Here is a 13282-nt window from a genome sequence, read left to right on the forward strand (position 1 = left end):
ATAACACTACAAAAATTGTCCGCAAAAAGTTTTTCGTGTTAGTAAAAAAAAAAAAATACCCTTAATTTGCTCAACTTTGGTTTTGTCGGTGAAAGTTACTAATGTGTTAACTAAAAAAAAGAAAGGACCGAAAATGTTGGGAAAGAGACAATTGCTAAAAAAATTTAGAAAAAGGCGTTGTCCAAAACTCAAAAATGAACTTTTTGAATCAAAAAAGGTAGCTAAAGTGTGACAAAGAAGAAAAATCACAGCATAAGTCTTACCGAAAAAAGTTATAAAGATTAAAAACACCACTAAACGCAAAATACAATGAGTTGTTCTAGAATTAAACTATCGCTTATTGTTTGAAAAGCAACTATGCTCACCAAGATGACATCAATGCTTACATCAGCATTGATTCCCAGGCAGTTGACCCTGGTTCGATCCCTGGCCAACTCAGTATTTGAGGGCTTAAACTAGAATTGCTTTGGTATTGCAGATTAACCCTACTAAGTTTTCAGCAACAAAAAGAGTAGAAAACCATCTTTGTTATATGGTTTAGATGAGAAAGGTGAACAAGCTAAGAAATATTCTCTTTACTTTTTTCTCATTTTGGTGGTTGCTAAACTGTAAGAAGAAAGTTTAATGAGAATAACGAAACACCAAATGAGAAAAACAAGCAATGCGTTGGCCGGGAATCGAACCCGGGTCAACTGCTTGGAAGGCAGCTATGCTCACCACTATACCACCAACGCTTACAGCAACTTGTTGTGTTTTTACATTTTCTGCAATAACACTACAAAAATTGTCCGCAAAAAGTTTTTCGTGTTAGTAAAAAAAAAAATACCCTTAATTGTTGCCTTGGCCGGGAATCGAACCCGGGTCAACTGCTTGGGAAGCAGCTATGCTCACCACTATACCATTTGCTCAACTTTGGTTTTGCTCAACTTTGCTCAACTTTGGTTTTGTCGGTGAAAGTTACTAATGTGTTAACTAAAAAAAAGAAAGGACCGAAAATGTTGGGAAAGAGACAATTGCTAAAAAAATTTAGAAAAAGGCAAGGCGTTGTCCAAAACTCAAAAATGAACTTTTTGAATCAAAAAAGGTAGCTAAAGTGTGACAAGGAAGAAAAATCACAGCATAAGTCTTACCGAAAAAAGTTATAAAGATTAAAAACACCACTAAACGCAAAATACAATGAGTTGTTCTAGAATTAAACTATCGCTTATTGTTTGAAAAGCAACTATGCTCACCAAGATGACATCAATGCTTACATCAGCATTGATTCCCAGGCAGTTGACCCTGGTTCGATCCCTGGCCAACTCAGTATTTGAGGGCTTAAACTAGAATTGCTTTGGTATTGCAGATTAACCCTACTAAGTTTTCAGCAACAAAAAGAGTAGAAAACCATCTTTGTTATATGGTTTAGATGAGAAAGGTGAACAAGCTAAGAAATATTCTCTTTACTTTTTTCTCATTTTGGTGGTTGCTAAACTGTAAGAAGAAAGTTTAATGAGAATAACGAAACACCAAATGAGAAAAACAAGCCGGGAATCGAGCGTTGGCCGGGAATCGAACCCGGGTCAACTGCTTGGAAGGCAGCTATGCTCACCACTATACCACCAACGCTTACGGCAACTTGTTGTGTTTTTACATTTTCTGCAATAACACTACAAAAATTGTCCGCAAAAAGTTTTTCATGTTAGTAAAAAAAAAATACCCTTAATTTGCTCAACTTTGGTTTTGTGTTTTTACATTTTCTGCAATAACACTACAAAAATTGTCCGCAAAAAGTTTTTCGTGTTAGTAAAAAAAAAAAAATACCCTTAATTTGCTCAACTTTGGTTTTGTCGGTGAAAGTTACTAATGTGTTAACTAAAAAAAAGAAAGGACCGAAAATGTTGGGAAAGAGACAATTGCTAAAAAAATTTAGAAAAAGGCGTTGTCCAAAACTCAAAAATGAACTTTTTGAATCAAAAAAGGTAGCTAAAGTGTGACAAAGAAGAAAAATCACAGCATAAGTCTTACCGAAAAAAGTTATAAAGATTAAAAACACCACTAAACGCAAAATACAATGAGTTGTTCTAGAATTAAACTATCGCTTATTGTTTGAAAAGCAACTATGCTCACCAAGATGACATCAATGCTTACATCAGCATTGATTCCCAGGCAGTTGACCCTGGTTCGATCCCTGGCCAACTCAGTATTTGAGGGCTTAAACTAGAATTGCTTTGGTATTGCAGATTAACCCTACTAAGTTTTCAGCAACAAAAAGAGTAGAAAACCATCTTTGTTATATGGTTTAGATGAGAAAGGTGAACAAGCTAAGAAATATTCTCTTTACTTTTTTCTCATTTTGGTGGTTGCTAAACTGTAAGAAGAAAGTTTAATGAGAATAACGAAACACCAAATGAGAAAAACAAGCAATGCGTTGGCCGGGAATCGAACCCGGGTCAACTGCTTGGAAGGCAGCTATGCTCACCACTATACCACCAACGCTTACAGCAACTTGTTGTGTTTTTACATTTTCTGCAATAACACTTCAAAAATTGTCCGCAAAAAGTTTTTCGTGTTAGTAAAAAAAAAAATACCCTTAATTGTTGCCTTGGCCGGGAATCGAACCCGGGTCAACTGCTTGGGAAGCAGCTATGCTCACCACTATACCACCAACGCATGAGTCCATTTGCTCAACTTTGGTTTTGTCGGTGAAAGTTACTAATGTGTTAACTAAAAAAAAGAAAGGACCGAAAATGTTGGGAAAGAGACAATTGCTAAAAAAATTTAGAAAAAGGCAAGGCGTTGTCCAAAACTCAAAAATGAACTTTTTGAATCAAAAAATGTAGCTAAAGTGTGACAAAGAAGAAAAATCACAGCATAAGTCTTACCGAAAAAAGTTATAAAGATTAAAAACACCACTAAACGCAAAATACAATGAGTTGTTCTAGAATTAAACTATCGCTTATTGTTTGAAAAGCAACTATGCTCACCAAGATGACATCAATGCTTACATCAGCATTGATTCCCAGGCAGTTGACCCTGGTTCGATCCCTGGCCAACTCAGTATTTGAGGGCTTAAACTAGAATTGCTTTGGTATTGCAGATTAACCCTACTAAGTTTTCAGCAACAAAAAGAGTAGAAAACCATCTTTGTTATATGGTTTAGATGAGAAAGGTGAACAAGCTAAGAAATATTCTCTTTACTTTTTTCTCATTTTGGTGGTTGCTAAACTGAAAGAAGAAAGTTTAATGAGAATAACGAAACACCAAATGAGAAAAAGAAGCAATGCGTTGGCCGGGAATCGAACCCGGGTCAACTGCTTGGAAGGCAGCTATGCTCACCACTATACCACCAACGCTTACGGCAACTTGTTGTGTTTTTACATTTTCTGCAATAACACTACAAAAATTGTCCGCAAAAAGTTTTTCGTGTTAGTAAAAAAAAAAAAAAATACCCTTAATTGTTGCCTTGGCCAGGAATCGAGCCCGGGTCAACTGCTTGGGAAGCAGCTATGCTCACCACTATACCATTTGCTCAACTTTGGTTTTGCTCAACTTTGCTCAACTTTGGTTTTGTCGGTGAAAGTTACTAATGTGTTAACTAAAAAAAAGAAAGGACCGAAAATGTTGGGAAAAAGAGACAATTGCTAAAAAAATTTAGAAAAAGGCAAGGCGTTGTCCAAAACTCAAAAATGAACTTTTTGAATCAAAAAATGTAGCTAAAGTGTGACAAAGAAGAAAAATCACAGCATAAGTCTTACCGAAAAAAGTTATAAAGATTAAAAACACCACTAAACGCAAAATACAATGAGTTGTTCTAGAATTAAACTATCGCTTATTGTTTGAAAAGCAACTATGCTCACCAAGATGACATCAATGCTTACATCAGCATTGATTCCCAGGCAGTTGACCCTGGTTCGATCCCTGGCCAACTCAGTATTTGAGGGCTTAAACTAGAATTGCTTTGGTATTGCAGATTAACCCTACTAAGTTTTCAGCAACAAAAAGAGTAGAAAACCATCTTTGTTATATGGTTTAGATGAGAAAGGTGAACAAGCTAAGAAATATTCTCTTTACTTTTTTCTCATTTTGGTGGTTGCTAAACTGTAAGAAGAAAGTTTAATGAGAATAACGAAACACCAAATGAGAAAAAGAAGCAATGCGTTGGCCGGGAATCGAACCCGGGTCAACTGCTTGGAAGGCAGCTATGCTCACCACTATACCACCAACGCTTACGGCAACTTGATGTGTTTTTACATTTTCTGCAATAACACTACAAAAATTGTCCGCAAAAAGTTTTTCGTGTTAGTAAAAAAAAAAAAAAATACCCTTAATTGTTGCCTTGGCCAGGAATCGAGCCCGGGTCAACTGCTTGGGAAGCAGCTATGCTCACCACTATACCATTTGCTCAACTTTGGTTTTGCTCAACTTTGCTCAACTTTGGTTTTGTCGGTGAAAGTTACTAATGTGTTAACTAAAAAAAAGAAAGGACCGAAAATGTTGGGAAAGAGACAATTGCTAAAAAAATTTAGAAAAAGGCGTTGTCCAAAACTCAAAAATGAACTTTTTGAATCAAAAAAGGTAGCTAAAGTGTGACAAAGAAGAAAAATCACAGCATAAGTCTTACCGAAAAAAGTTATAAAGATTAAAAACACCACTAAACGCAAAATACAATGAGTTGTTCTAGAATTAAACTATCGCTTATTGTTTGAAAAGCAACTATGCTCACCAAGATGACATCAATGCTTACATCAGCATTGATTCCCAGGCAGTTGACCCTGGTTCGATCCCTGGCCAACTCAGTATTTGAGGGCTTAAACTAGAATTGCTTTGGTATTGCAGATTAACCCTACTAAGTTTTCAGCAACAAAAAGAGTAGAAAACCATCTTTGTTATATGGTTTAGATGAGAAAGGTGAACAAGCTAAGAAATATTCTCTTTACTTTTTTCTCATTTTGGTGGTTGCTAAACTGTAAGAAGAAAGTTTAATGAGAATAACGAAACACCAAATGAGAAAAACAAGCAATGCGTTGGCCGGGAATCGAAGCCGGGTCAACTGCTTGGAAGGCAGCTATGCTCACCACTATACCACCAACGCTTACGGCAACTTGTGTTTTTACATTTTCTGCAATAACATTGCAAAAATTGTCCGCAAAAAGTTTTTCGTGTTAGTAAAAAAAACAAAATACCCTTAATTGTTGCCTTGGCCGGGAATCGAACCCGGGTCAAGTGCTTGGGAAGCAGCTATGCTCACCACTATACCACCAACGCATGAGTCCATTTGCTCAACTTTGGTTTTGTCGGTGAAAGTTACTAATGTGTTAACTAAAAAAAAGAAAGGACCGAAAATGTTGGGAAAGAGACAATTGCTAAAAAAATTTAGAAAAAGGCAAGGCGTTGTCCAAAACTCAAAAATGAACTTTTTGAATCAAAAAAGGTAGCTAAAGTGTGACAAGGAAGAAAAATCACAGCATAAGTCTTACCGAAAAAAGTTATAAAGATTAAAAACACCACTAAACGCAAAATACAATGAGTTGTTCTAGAATTAAACTATCGCTTATTGTTTGAAAAGCAACTATGCTCACCAAGATGACATCAATGCTTACATCAGCATTGATTCCCAGGCAGTTGACCCTGGTTCGATCCCTGGCCAACTCAGTATTTGAGGGCTTAAACTAGAATTGCTTTGGTATTGCAGATTAACCCTACTAAGTTTTCAGCAACAAAAAGAGTAGAAAACCATCTTTGTTATATGGTTTAGATGAGAAAGGTGAACAAGCTAAGAAATATTCTCTTTACTTTATTCTCATTTTGGTGGTTGCTAAACTGTAAGAAGAAAGTTTAATGAGAATAACGAAACACCAAATGAGAAAAACAAGCAATGCGTTGGCCGGGAATCGAAGCCGGGTCAACTGCTTGGAAGGCAGCTATGCTCACCACTATACCACCAACGCTTACGGCAACTTGTTGTGTTTTTACATTTTCTGCAATAACACTACAAAAATTGTCCGCAAAAAGTTTTTCGTGTTAGTAAAAAAAAAAAAAAATATCCTTAATTGTTGCCTTGGCCAGGAATCGAGCCCGGGTCAACTGCTTGGGAGGCAGCTATGCTCAACACTATACCACCAACGCATGAGTCCATTTGCTCAACTTTGGTTTTGTCGGTGAAAGTTACTAATGTGTTAACTAAAAAAAAGAAAGGACCGAAAATGTTGGGAAAGAGACAATTGCTAAAAAAATTTAGAAAAAGGCGTTGTCCAAAACTCAAAAATGAACTTTTTGAATCAAAAAAGGTAGCTAAAGTGTGACAAAGAAGAAAAATCACAGCATAAGTCTTACCGAAAAAAGTTATAAAGATTAAAAACACCACTAAACGCAAAATACAATGAGTTGTTCTAGAATTAAACTATCGCTTATTGTTTGAAAAGCAACTATGCTCACCAAGATGACATCAATGCTTACATCAGCATTGATTCCCAGGCAGTTGACCCTGGTTCGATCCCTGGCCAACTCAGTATTTGAGGGCTTAAACTAGAATTGCTTTGGTATTGCAGATTAACCCTACTAAGTTTTCAGCAACAAAAAGAGTAGAAAACCATCTTTGTTATATGGTTTAGATGAGAAAGGTGAACAAGCTAAGAAATATTCTCTTTACTTTTTTCTCATTTTGGTGGTTGCTAAACTGTAAGAAGAAAGTTTAATGAGAATAACGAAACACCAAATGAGAAAAACAAGCAATGCGTTGGCCGGGAATCGAACCCGGGTCAACTGCTTGGAAGGCAGCTATGCTCACCACTATACCACCAACGCTTACAGCAACTTGTTGTGTTTTTACATTTTCTGCAATAACACTACAAAAATTGTCCGCAAAAAGTTTTTCGTGTTAGTAAAAAAAAAAATACCCTTAATTGTTGCCTTGGCCGGGAATCGAACCCGGGTCAACTGCTTGGGAAGCAGCTATGCTCACCACTATACCATTTGCTCAACTTTGGTTTTGCTCAACTTTGCTCAACTTTGGTTTTGTCGGTGAAAGTTACTAATGTGTTAACTAAAAAAAAGAAAGGACCGAAAATGTTGGGAAAGAGACAATTGCTAAAAAAATTTAGAAAAAGGCAAGGCGTTGTCCAAAACTCAAAAATGAACTTTTTGAATCAAAAAAGGTAGCTAAAGTGTGACAAGGAAGAAAAATCACAGCATAAGTCTTACCGAAAAAAGTTATAAAGATTAAAAACACCACTAAACGCAAAATACAATGAGTTGTTCTAGAATTAAACTATCGCTTATTGTTTGAAAAGCAACTATGCTCACCAAGATGACATCAATGCTTACATCAGCATTGATTCCCAGGCAGTTGACCCTGGTTCGATCCCTGGCCAACTCAGTATTTGAGGGCTTAAACTAGAATTGCTTTGGTATTGCAGATTAACCCTACTAAGTTTTCAGCAACAAAAAGAGTAGAAAACCATCTTTGTTATATGGTTTAGATGAGAAAGGTGAACAAGCTAAGAAATATTCTCTTTACTTTTTTCTCATTTTGGTGGTTGCTAAACTGTAAGAAGAAAGTTTAATGAGAATAACGAAACACCAAATGAGAAAAACAAGCCGGGAATCGAGCGTTGGCCGGGAATCGAACCCGGGTCAACTGCTTGGAAGGCAGCTATGCTCACCACTATACCACCAACGCTTACGGCAACTTGTTGTGTTTTTACATTTTCTGCAATAACACTACAAAAATTGTCCGCAAAAAGTTTTTCATGTTAGTAAAAAAAAAATACCCTTAATTTGCTCAACTTTGGTTTTGTGTTTTTACATTTTCTGCAATAACACTACAAAAATTGTCCGCAAAAAGTTTTTCGTGTTAGTAAAAAAAAAAAAATACCCTTAATTTGCTCAACTTTGGTTTTGTCGGTGAAAGTTACTAATGTGTTAACTAAAAAAAAGAAAGGACCGAAAATGTTGGGAAAGAGACAATTGCTAAAAAAATTTAGAAAAAGGCGTTGTCCAAAACTCAAAAATGAACTTTTTGAATCAAAAAAGGTAGCTAAAGTGTGACAAAGAAGAAAAATCACAGCATAAGTCTTACCGAAAAAAGTTATAAAGATTAAAAACACCACTAAACGCAAAATACAATGAGTTGTTCTAGAATTAAACTATCGCTTATTGTTTGAAAAGCAACTATGCTCACCAAGATGACATCAATGCTTACATCAGCATTGATTCCCAGGCAGTTGACCCTGGTTCGATCCCTGGCCAACTCAGTATTTGAGGGCTTAAACTAGAATTGCTTTGGTATTGCAGATTAACCCTACTAAGTTTTCAGCAACAAAAAGAGTAGAAAACCATCTTTGTTATATGGTTTAGATGAGAAAGGTGAACAAGCTAAGAAATATTCTCTTTACTTTTTTCTCATTTTGGTGGTTGCTAAACTGTAAGAAGAAAGTTTAATGAGAATAACGAAACACCAAATGAGAAAAACAAGCAATGCGTTGGCCGGGAATCGAACCCGGGTCAACTGCTTGGAAGGCAGCTATGCTCACCACTATACCACCAACGCTTACAGCAACTTGTTGTGTTTTTACATTTTCTGCAATAACACTACAAAAATTGTCCGCAAAAAGTTTTTCGTGTTAGTAAAAAAAAAAATACCCTTAATTGTTGCCTTGGCCGGGAATCGAACCCGGGTCAACTGCTTGGGAAGCAGCTATGCTCACCACTATACCACCAACGCATGAGTCCATTTGCTCAACTTTGGTTTTGTCGGTGAAAGTTACTAATGTGTTAACTAAAAAAAAGAAAGGACCGAAAATGTTGGGAAAGAGACAATTGCTAAAAAAATTTAGAAAAAGGCAAGGCGTTGTCCAAAACTCAAAAATGAACTTTTTGAATCAAAAAATGTAGCTAAAGTGTGACAAAGAAGAAAAATCACAGCATAAGTCTTACCGAAAAAAGTTATAAAGATTAAAAACACCACTAAACGCAAAATACAATGAGTTGTTCTAGAATTAAACTATCGCTTATTGTTTGAAAAGCAACTATGCTCACCAAGATGACATCAATGCTTACATCAGCATTGATTCCCAGGCAGTTGACCCTGGTTCGATCCCTGGCCAACTCAGTATTTGAGGGCTTAAACTAGAATTGCTTTGGTATTGCAGATTAACCCTACTAAGTTTTCAGCAACAAAAAGAGTAGAAAACCATCTTTGTTATATGGTTTAGATGAGAAAGGTGAACAAGCTAAGAAATATTCTCTTTACTTTTTTCTCATTTTGGTGGTTGCTAAACTGTAAGAAGAAAGTTTAATGAGAATAACGAAACACCAAATGAGAAAAAGAAGCAATGCGTTGGCCGGGAATCGAACCCGGGTCAACTGCTTGGAAGGCAGCTATGCTCACCACTATACCACCAACGCTTACGGCAACTTGTTGTGTTTTTACATTTTCTGCAATAACACTACAAAAATTGTCCGCAAAAAGTTTTTCGTGTTAGTAAAAAAAAAAAAAAATACCCTTAATTGTTGCCTTGGCCAGGAATCGAGCCTGGGTCAACTGCTTGGGAAGCAGCTATGCTCACCACTATACCATTTGCTCAACTTTGGTTTTGCTCAACTTTGCTCAACTTTGGTTTTGTCGGTGAAAGTTACTAATGTGTTAACTAAAAAAAAGAAAGGACCGAAAATGTTGGGAAAGAGACAATTGCTAAAAAAATTTAGAAAAAGGCAAGGCGTTGTCCAAAACTCAAAAATGAACTTTTTGAATCAAAAAATGTAGCTAAAGTGTGACAAAGAAGAAAAATCACAGCATAAGTCTTACCGAAAAAAGTTATAAAGATTAAAAACACCACTAAACGCAAAATACAATGAGTTGTTCTAGAATTAAACTATCGCTTATTGTTTGAAAAGCAACTATGCTCACCAAGATGACATCAATGCTTACATCAGCATTGATTCCCAGGCAGTTGACCCTGGTTCGATCCCTGGCCAACTCAGTATTTGAGGGCTTAAACTAGAATTGCTTTGGTATTGCAGATTAACCCTACTAAGTTTTCAGCAACAAAAAGAGTAGAAAACCATCTTTGTTATATGGTTTAGATGAGAAAGGTGAACAAGCTAAGAAATATTCTCTTTACTTTTTTCTCATTTTGGTGGTTGCTAAACTGTAAGAAGAAAGTTTAATGAGAATAACGAAACACCAAATGAGAAAAAGAAGCAATGCGTTGGCCGGGAATCGAACCCGGGTCAACTGCTTGGAAGGCAGCTATGCTCACCACTATACCACCAACGCTTACGGCAACTTGTTGTGTTTTTACATTTTCTGCAATAACACTACAAAAATTGTCCGCAAAAAGTTTTTCGTGTTAGTAAAAAAAAAAAAAAATACCCTTAATTGTTGCCTTGGCCAGGAATCGAGCCTGGGTCAACTGCTTGGGAAGCAGCTATGCTCACCACTATACCATTTGCTCAACTTTGGTTTTGCTCAACTTTGCTCAACTTTGGTTTTGTCGGTGAAAGTTACTAATGTGTTAACTAAAAAAAAGAAAGGACCGAAAATGTTGGGAAAGAGACAATTGCTAAAAAAATTTAGAAAAAGGCAAGGCGTTGTCCAAAACTCAAAAATGAACTTTTTGAATCAAAAAATGTAGCTAAAGTGTGACAAAGAAGAAAAATCACAGCATAAGTCTTACCGAAAAAAGTTATAAAGATTAAAAACACCACTAAACGCAAAATACAATGAGTTGTTCTAGAATTAAACTATCGCTTATTGTTTGAAAAGCAACTATGCTCACCAAGATGACATCAATGCTTACATCAGCATTGATTCCCAGGCAGTTGACCCTGGTTCGATCCCTGGCCAACTCAGTATTTGAGGGCTTAAACTAGAATTGCTTTGGTATTGCAGATTAACCCTACTAAGTTTTCAGCAACAAAAAGAGTAGAAAACCATCTTTGTTATATGGTTTAGATGAGAAAGGTGAACAAGCTAAGAAATATTCTCTTTACTTTTTTCTCATTTTGGTGGTTGCTAAACTGTAAGAAGAAAGTTTAATGAGAATAACGAAACACCAAATGAGAAAAAGAAGCAATGCGTTGGCCGGGAATCGAACCCGGGTCAACTGCTTGGAAGGCAGCTATGCTCACCACTATACCACCAACGCTTAAGGCAACTTGTTGTGTTTTTACATTTTCTGCAATAACACTACAAAAATTGTCCGCAAAAAGTTTTTCGTGTTAGTAAAAAAAAAAAAAAATACCCTTAATTGTTGCCTTGGCCAGGAATCGAGCCCGGGTCAACTGCTTGGGAAGCAGCTATGCTCACCACTATACCATTTGCTCAACTTTGGTTTTGCTCAACTTTGCTCAACTTTGGTTTTGTCGGTGAAAGTTACTAATGTGTTAACTAAAAAAAAGAAAGGACCGAAAATGTTGGGAAAGAGACAATTGCTAAAAAAATTTAGAAAAAGGCGTTGTCCAAAACTCAAAAATGAACTTTTTGAATCAAAAAAGGTAGCTAAAGTGTGACAAAGAAGAAAAATCACAGCATAAGTCTTACCGAAAAAAGTTATAAAGATTAAAAACACCACTAAACGCAAAATACAATGAGTTGTTCTAGAATTAAACTATCGCTTATTGTTTGAAAAGCAACTATGCTCACCAAGATGACATCAATGCTTACATCAGCATTGATTCCCAGGCAGTTGACCCTGGTTCGATCCCTGGCCAACTCAGTATTTGAGGGCTTAAACTAGAATTGCTTTGGTATTGCAGATTAACCCTACTAAGTTTTCAGCAACAAAAAGAGTAGAAAACCATCTTTGTTATATGGTTTAGATGAGAAAGGTGAACAAGCTAAGAAATATTCTCTTTACTTTTTTCTCATTTTGGTGGTTGCTAAACTGTAAGAAGAAAGTTTAATGAGAATAACGAAACACCAAATGAGAAAAACAAGCAATGCGTTGGCCGGGAATCGAACCCGGGTCAACTGCTTGGAAGGCAGCTATGCTCACCACTATACCACCAACGCTTACGGCAACTTGTTGTGTTTTTACATTTTCTGCAATAACACTACAAAAATTGTCCGCAAAAAGTTTTTCGTGTTAGTAAAAAAAAAAAATACCCTTAATTGTTGCCTTGGCCGGGAATCGAACCCGGGTCAACTGCTTGGGAAGCAGCTATGCTCACCACTATACCACCAACGTATGAGTCCATTTGCTCAACTTTGGTTTTGTCAGTGAAAGTTACTAATGTGTTAACTAAAAAAAAGAAAGGACCGAAAATGTTGGGAAAGAGACAATTGCTAAAAAAATTTAGAAAAAGGCAAGGCGTTGTCCAAAACTCAAAAATGAACTTTTTGAATCAAAAAAGGTAGCTAAAGTGTGACAAGGAAGAAAAATCACAGCATAAGTCTTACCGAAAAAAGTTATAAAGATTAAAAACACCACTAAACGCAAAATACAATGAGTTGTTCTAGAATTAAACTATCGCTTATTGTTTGAAAAGCAACTATGCTCACCAAGATGACATCAATGCTTACATCAGCATTGATTCCCAGGCAGTTGACCCTGGTTCGATCCCTGGCCAACTCAGTATTTGAGGGCTTAAACTAGAATTGCTTTGGTATTGCAGATTAACCCTACTAAGTTTTCAGCAACAAAAAGAGTAGAAAACCATCTTTGTTATATGGTTTAGATGAGAAAGGTGAACAAGCTAAGAAATATTCTCTTTACTTTATTCTCATTTTGGTGGTTGCTAAACTGTAAGAAGAAAGTTTAATGAGAATAACGAAACACCAAATGAGAAAAACAAGCAATGCGTTGGCCGGGAATCGAAGCCGGGTCAACTGCTTGGAAGGCAGCTATGCTCACCACTATACCACCAACGCTTACGGCAACTTGTTGTGTTTTTACATTTTCTGCAATAACACTACAAAAATTGTCCGCAAAAAGTTTTTCGTGTTAGTAAAAAAAAAAAAAATATCCTTAATTGTTGCCTTGGCCAGGAATCGAGCCCGGGTCAACTGCTTGGGAGGCAGCTATGCTCAACACTATACCACCAACGCATGAGTCCATTTGCTCAACTTTGGTTTTGTCGGTGAAAGTTACTAATGTGTTAACTAAAAAAAAGAAAGGACCGAAAATGTTGGGAAAGAGACAATTGCTAAAAAAATTTAGAAAAAGGCGTTGTCCAAAACTCAAAAATGAACTTTTTGAATCAAAAAAGGTAGCTAAAGTGTGACAAAGAAGAAAAATCACAGCATAAGTCTTACCGAAAAAAGTTATAAAGATTAAAAACACCACTAAACGCAAAATAC

The 13282-nt window shown here is 36.3% G+C and overlaps 19 non-coding genes across 19 annotated transcripts; all 19 read right to left on the reverse strand.

The window, feature by feature from the left end:
- Positions 1-662: 662 nt before the first annotated feature.
- On the reverse strand, positions 663-734 carry TRNAG-UCC (transfer RNA glycine (anticodon UCC)). The gene has a single exon. It is a non-coding gene; the product is annotated as a tRNA-Gly (tRNA).
- An 802-nt stretch (positions 735-1536) lies between these two features.
- On the reverse strand, positions 1537-1608 carry TRNAG-UCC (transfer RNA glycine (anticodon UCC)). Its single transcript has one exon. It is a non-coding gene; the product is annotated as a tRNA-Gly (tRNA).
- A 798-nt stretch (positions 1609-2406) lies between these two features.
- On the reverse strand, positions 2407-2478 carry TRNAG-UCC (transfer RNA glycine (anticodon UCC)). The gene has a single exon. It is a non-coding gene; the product is annotated as a tRNA-Gly (tRNA).
- A 102-nt stretch (positions 2479-2580) lies between these two features.
- Positions 2581-2652, reverse strand: TRNAG-CCC (transfer RNA glycine (anticodon CCC)). Its single transcript has one exon. It is a non-coding gene; the product is annotated as a tRNA-Gly (tRNA).
- Positions 2653-3263: 611 nt separating this feature from the next.
- TRNAG-UCC (transfer RNA glycine (anticodon UCC)) lies at positions 3264-3335 on the reverse strand. Its single transcript has one exon. It is a non-coding gene; the product is annotated as a tRNA-Gly (tRNA).
- Positions 3336-4136: 801 nt separating this feature from the next.
- Positions 4137-4208, reverse strand: TRNAG-UCC (transfer RNA glycine (anticodon UCC)). Its single transcript has one exon. It is a non-coding gene; the product is annotated as a tRNA-Gly (tRNA).
- A 794-nt stretch (positions 4209-5002) lies between these two features.
- On the reverse strand, positions 5003-5074 carry TRNAG-UCC (transfer RNA glycine (anticodon UCC)). Its single transcript has one exon. It is a non-coding gene; the product is annotated as a tRNA-Gly (tRNA).
- Positions 5075-5175: 101 nt separating this feature from the next.
- TRNAG-CCC (transfer RNA glycine (anticodon CCC)) lies at positions 5176-5247 on the reverse strand. Its single transcript has one exon. It is a non-coding gene; the product is annotated as a tRNA-Gly (tRNA).
- A 611-nt stretch (positions 5248-5858) lies between these two features.
- TRNAG-UCC (transfer RNA glycine (anticodon UCC)) lies at positions 5859-5930 on the reverse strand. The gene has a single exon. It is a non-coding gene; the product is annotated as a tRNA-Gly (tRNA).
- Positions 5931-6714: 784 nt separating this feature from the next.
- Positions 6715-6786, reverse strand: TRNAG-UCC (transfer RNA glycine (anticodon UCC)). Its single transcript has one exon. It is a non-coding gene; the product is annotated as a tRNA-Gly (tRNA).
- An 802-nt stretch (positions 6787-7588) lies between these two features.
- On the reverse strand, positions 7589-7660 carry TRNAG-UCC (transfer RNA glycine (anticodon UCC)). The gene has a single exon. It is a non-coding gene; the product is annotated as a tRNA-Gly (tRNA).
- Positions 7661-8458: 798 nt separating this feature from the next.
- TRNAG-UCC (transfer RNA glycine (anticodon UCC)) lies at positions 8459-8530 on the reverse strand. The gene has a single exon. It is a non-coding gene; the product is annotated as a tRNA-Gly (tRNA).
- A 102-nt stretch (positions 8531-8632) lies between these two features.
- On the reverse strand, positions 8633-8704 carry TRNAG-CCC (transfer RNA glycine (anticodon CCC)). The gene has a single exon. It is a non-coding gene; the product is annotated as a tRNA-Gly (tRNA).
- A 611-nt stretch (positions 8705-9315) lies between these two features.
- Positions 9316-9387, reverse strand: TRNAG-UCC (transfer RNA glycine (anticodon UCC)). The gene has a single exon. It is a non-coding gene; the product is annotated as a tRNA-Gly (tRNA).
- A 799-nt stretch (positions 9388-10186) lies between these two features.
- TRNAG-UCC (transfer RNA glycine (anticodon UCC)) lies at positions 10187-10258 on the reverse strand. Its single transcript has one exon. It is a non-coding gene; the product is annotated as a tRNA-Gly (tRNA).
- Positions 10259-11057: 799 nt separating this feature from the next.
- Positions 11058-11129, reverse strand: TRNAG-UCC (transfer RNA glycine (anticodon UCC)). The gene has a single exon. It is a non-coding gene; the product is annotated as a tRNA-Gly (tRNA).
- A 794-nt stretch (positions 11130-11923) lies between these two features.
- On the reverse strand, positions 11924-11995 carry TRNAG-UCC (transfer RNA glycine (anticodon UCC)). Its single transcript has one exon. It is a non-coding gene; the product is annotated as a tRNA-Gly (tRNA).
- Positions 11996-12098: 103 nt separating this feature from the next.
- On the reverse strand, positions 12099-12170 carry TRNAG-CCC (transfer RNA glycine (anticodon CCC)). The gene has a single exon. It is a non-coding gene; the product is annotated as a tRNA-Gly (tRNA).
- A 611-nt stretch (positions 12171-12781) lies between these two features.
- On the reverse strand, positions 12782-12853 carry TRNAG-UCC (transfer RNA glycine (anticodon UCC)). Its single transcript has one exon. It is a non-coding gene; the product is annotated as a tRNA-Gly (tRNA).
- Positions 12854-13282: the final 429 nt, after the last annotated feature.

Source organism: Dendrobates tinctorius, unplaced genomic scaffold (genome assembly GCF_039654945.1).
Source record: "Dendrobates tinctorius isolate UK_male_01 unplaced genomic scaffold, ASM3965494v1 ptg000251l, whole genome shotgun sequence".
NCBI classification, from domain to species: domain Eukaryota; kingdom Metazoa; phylum Chordata; class Amphibia; order Anura; family Dendrobatidae; genus Dendrobates; species Dendrobates tinctorius.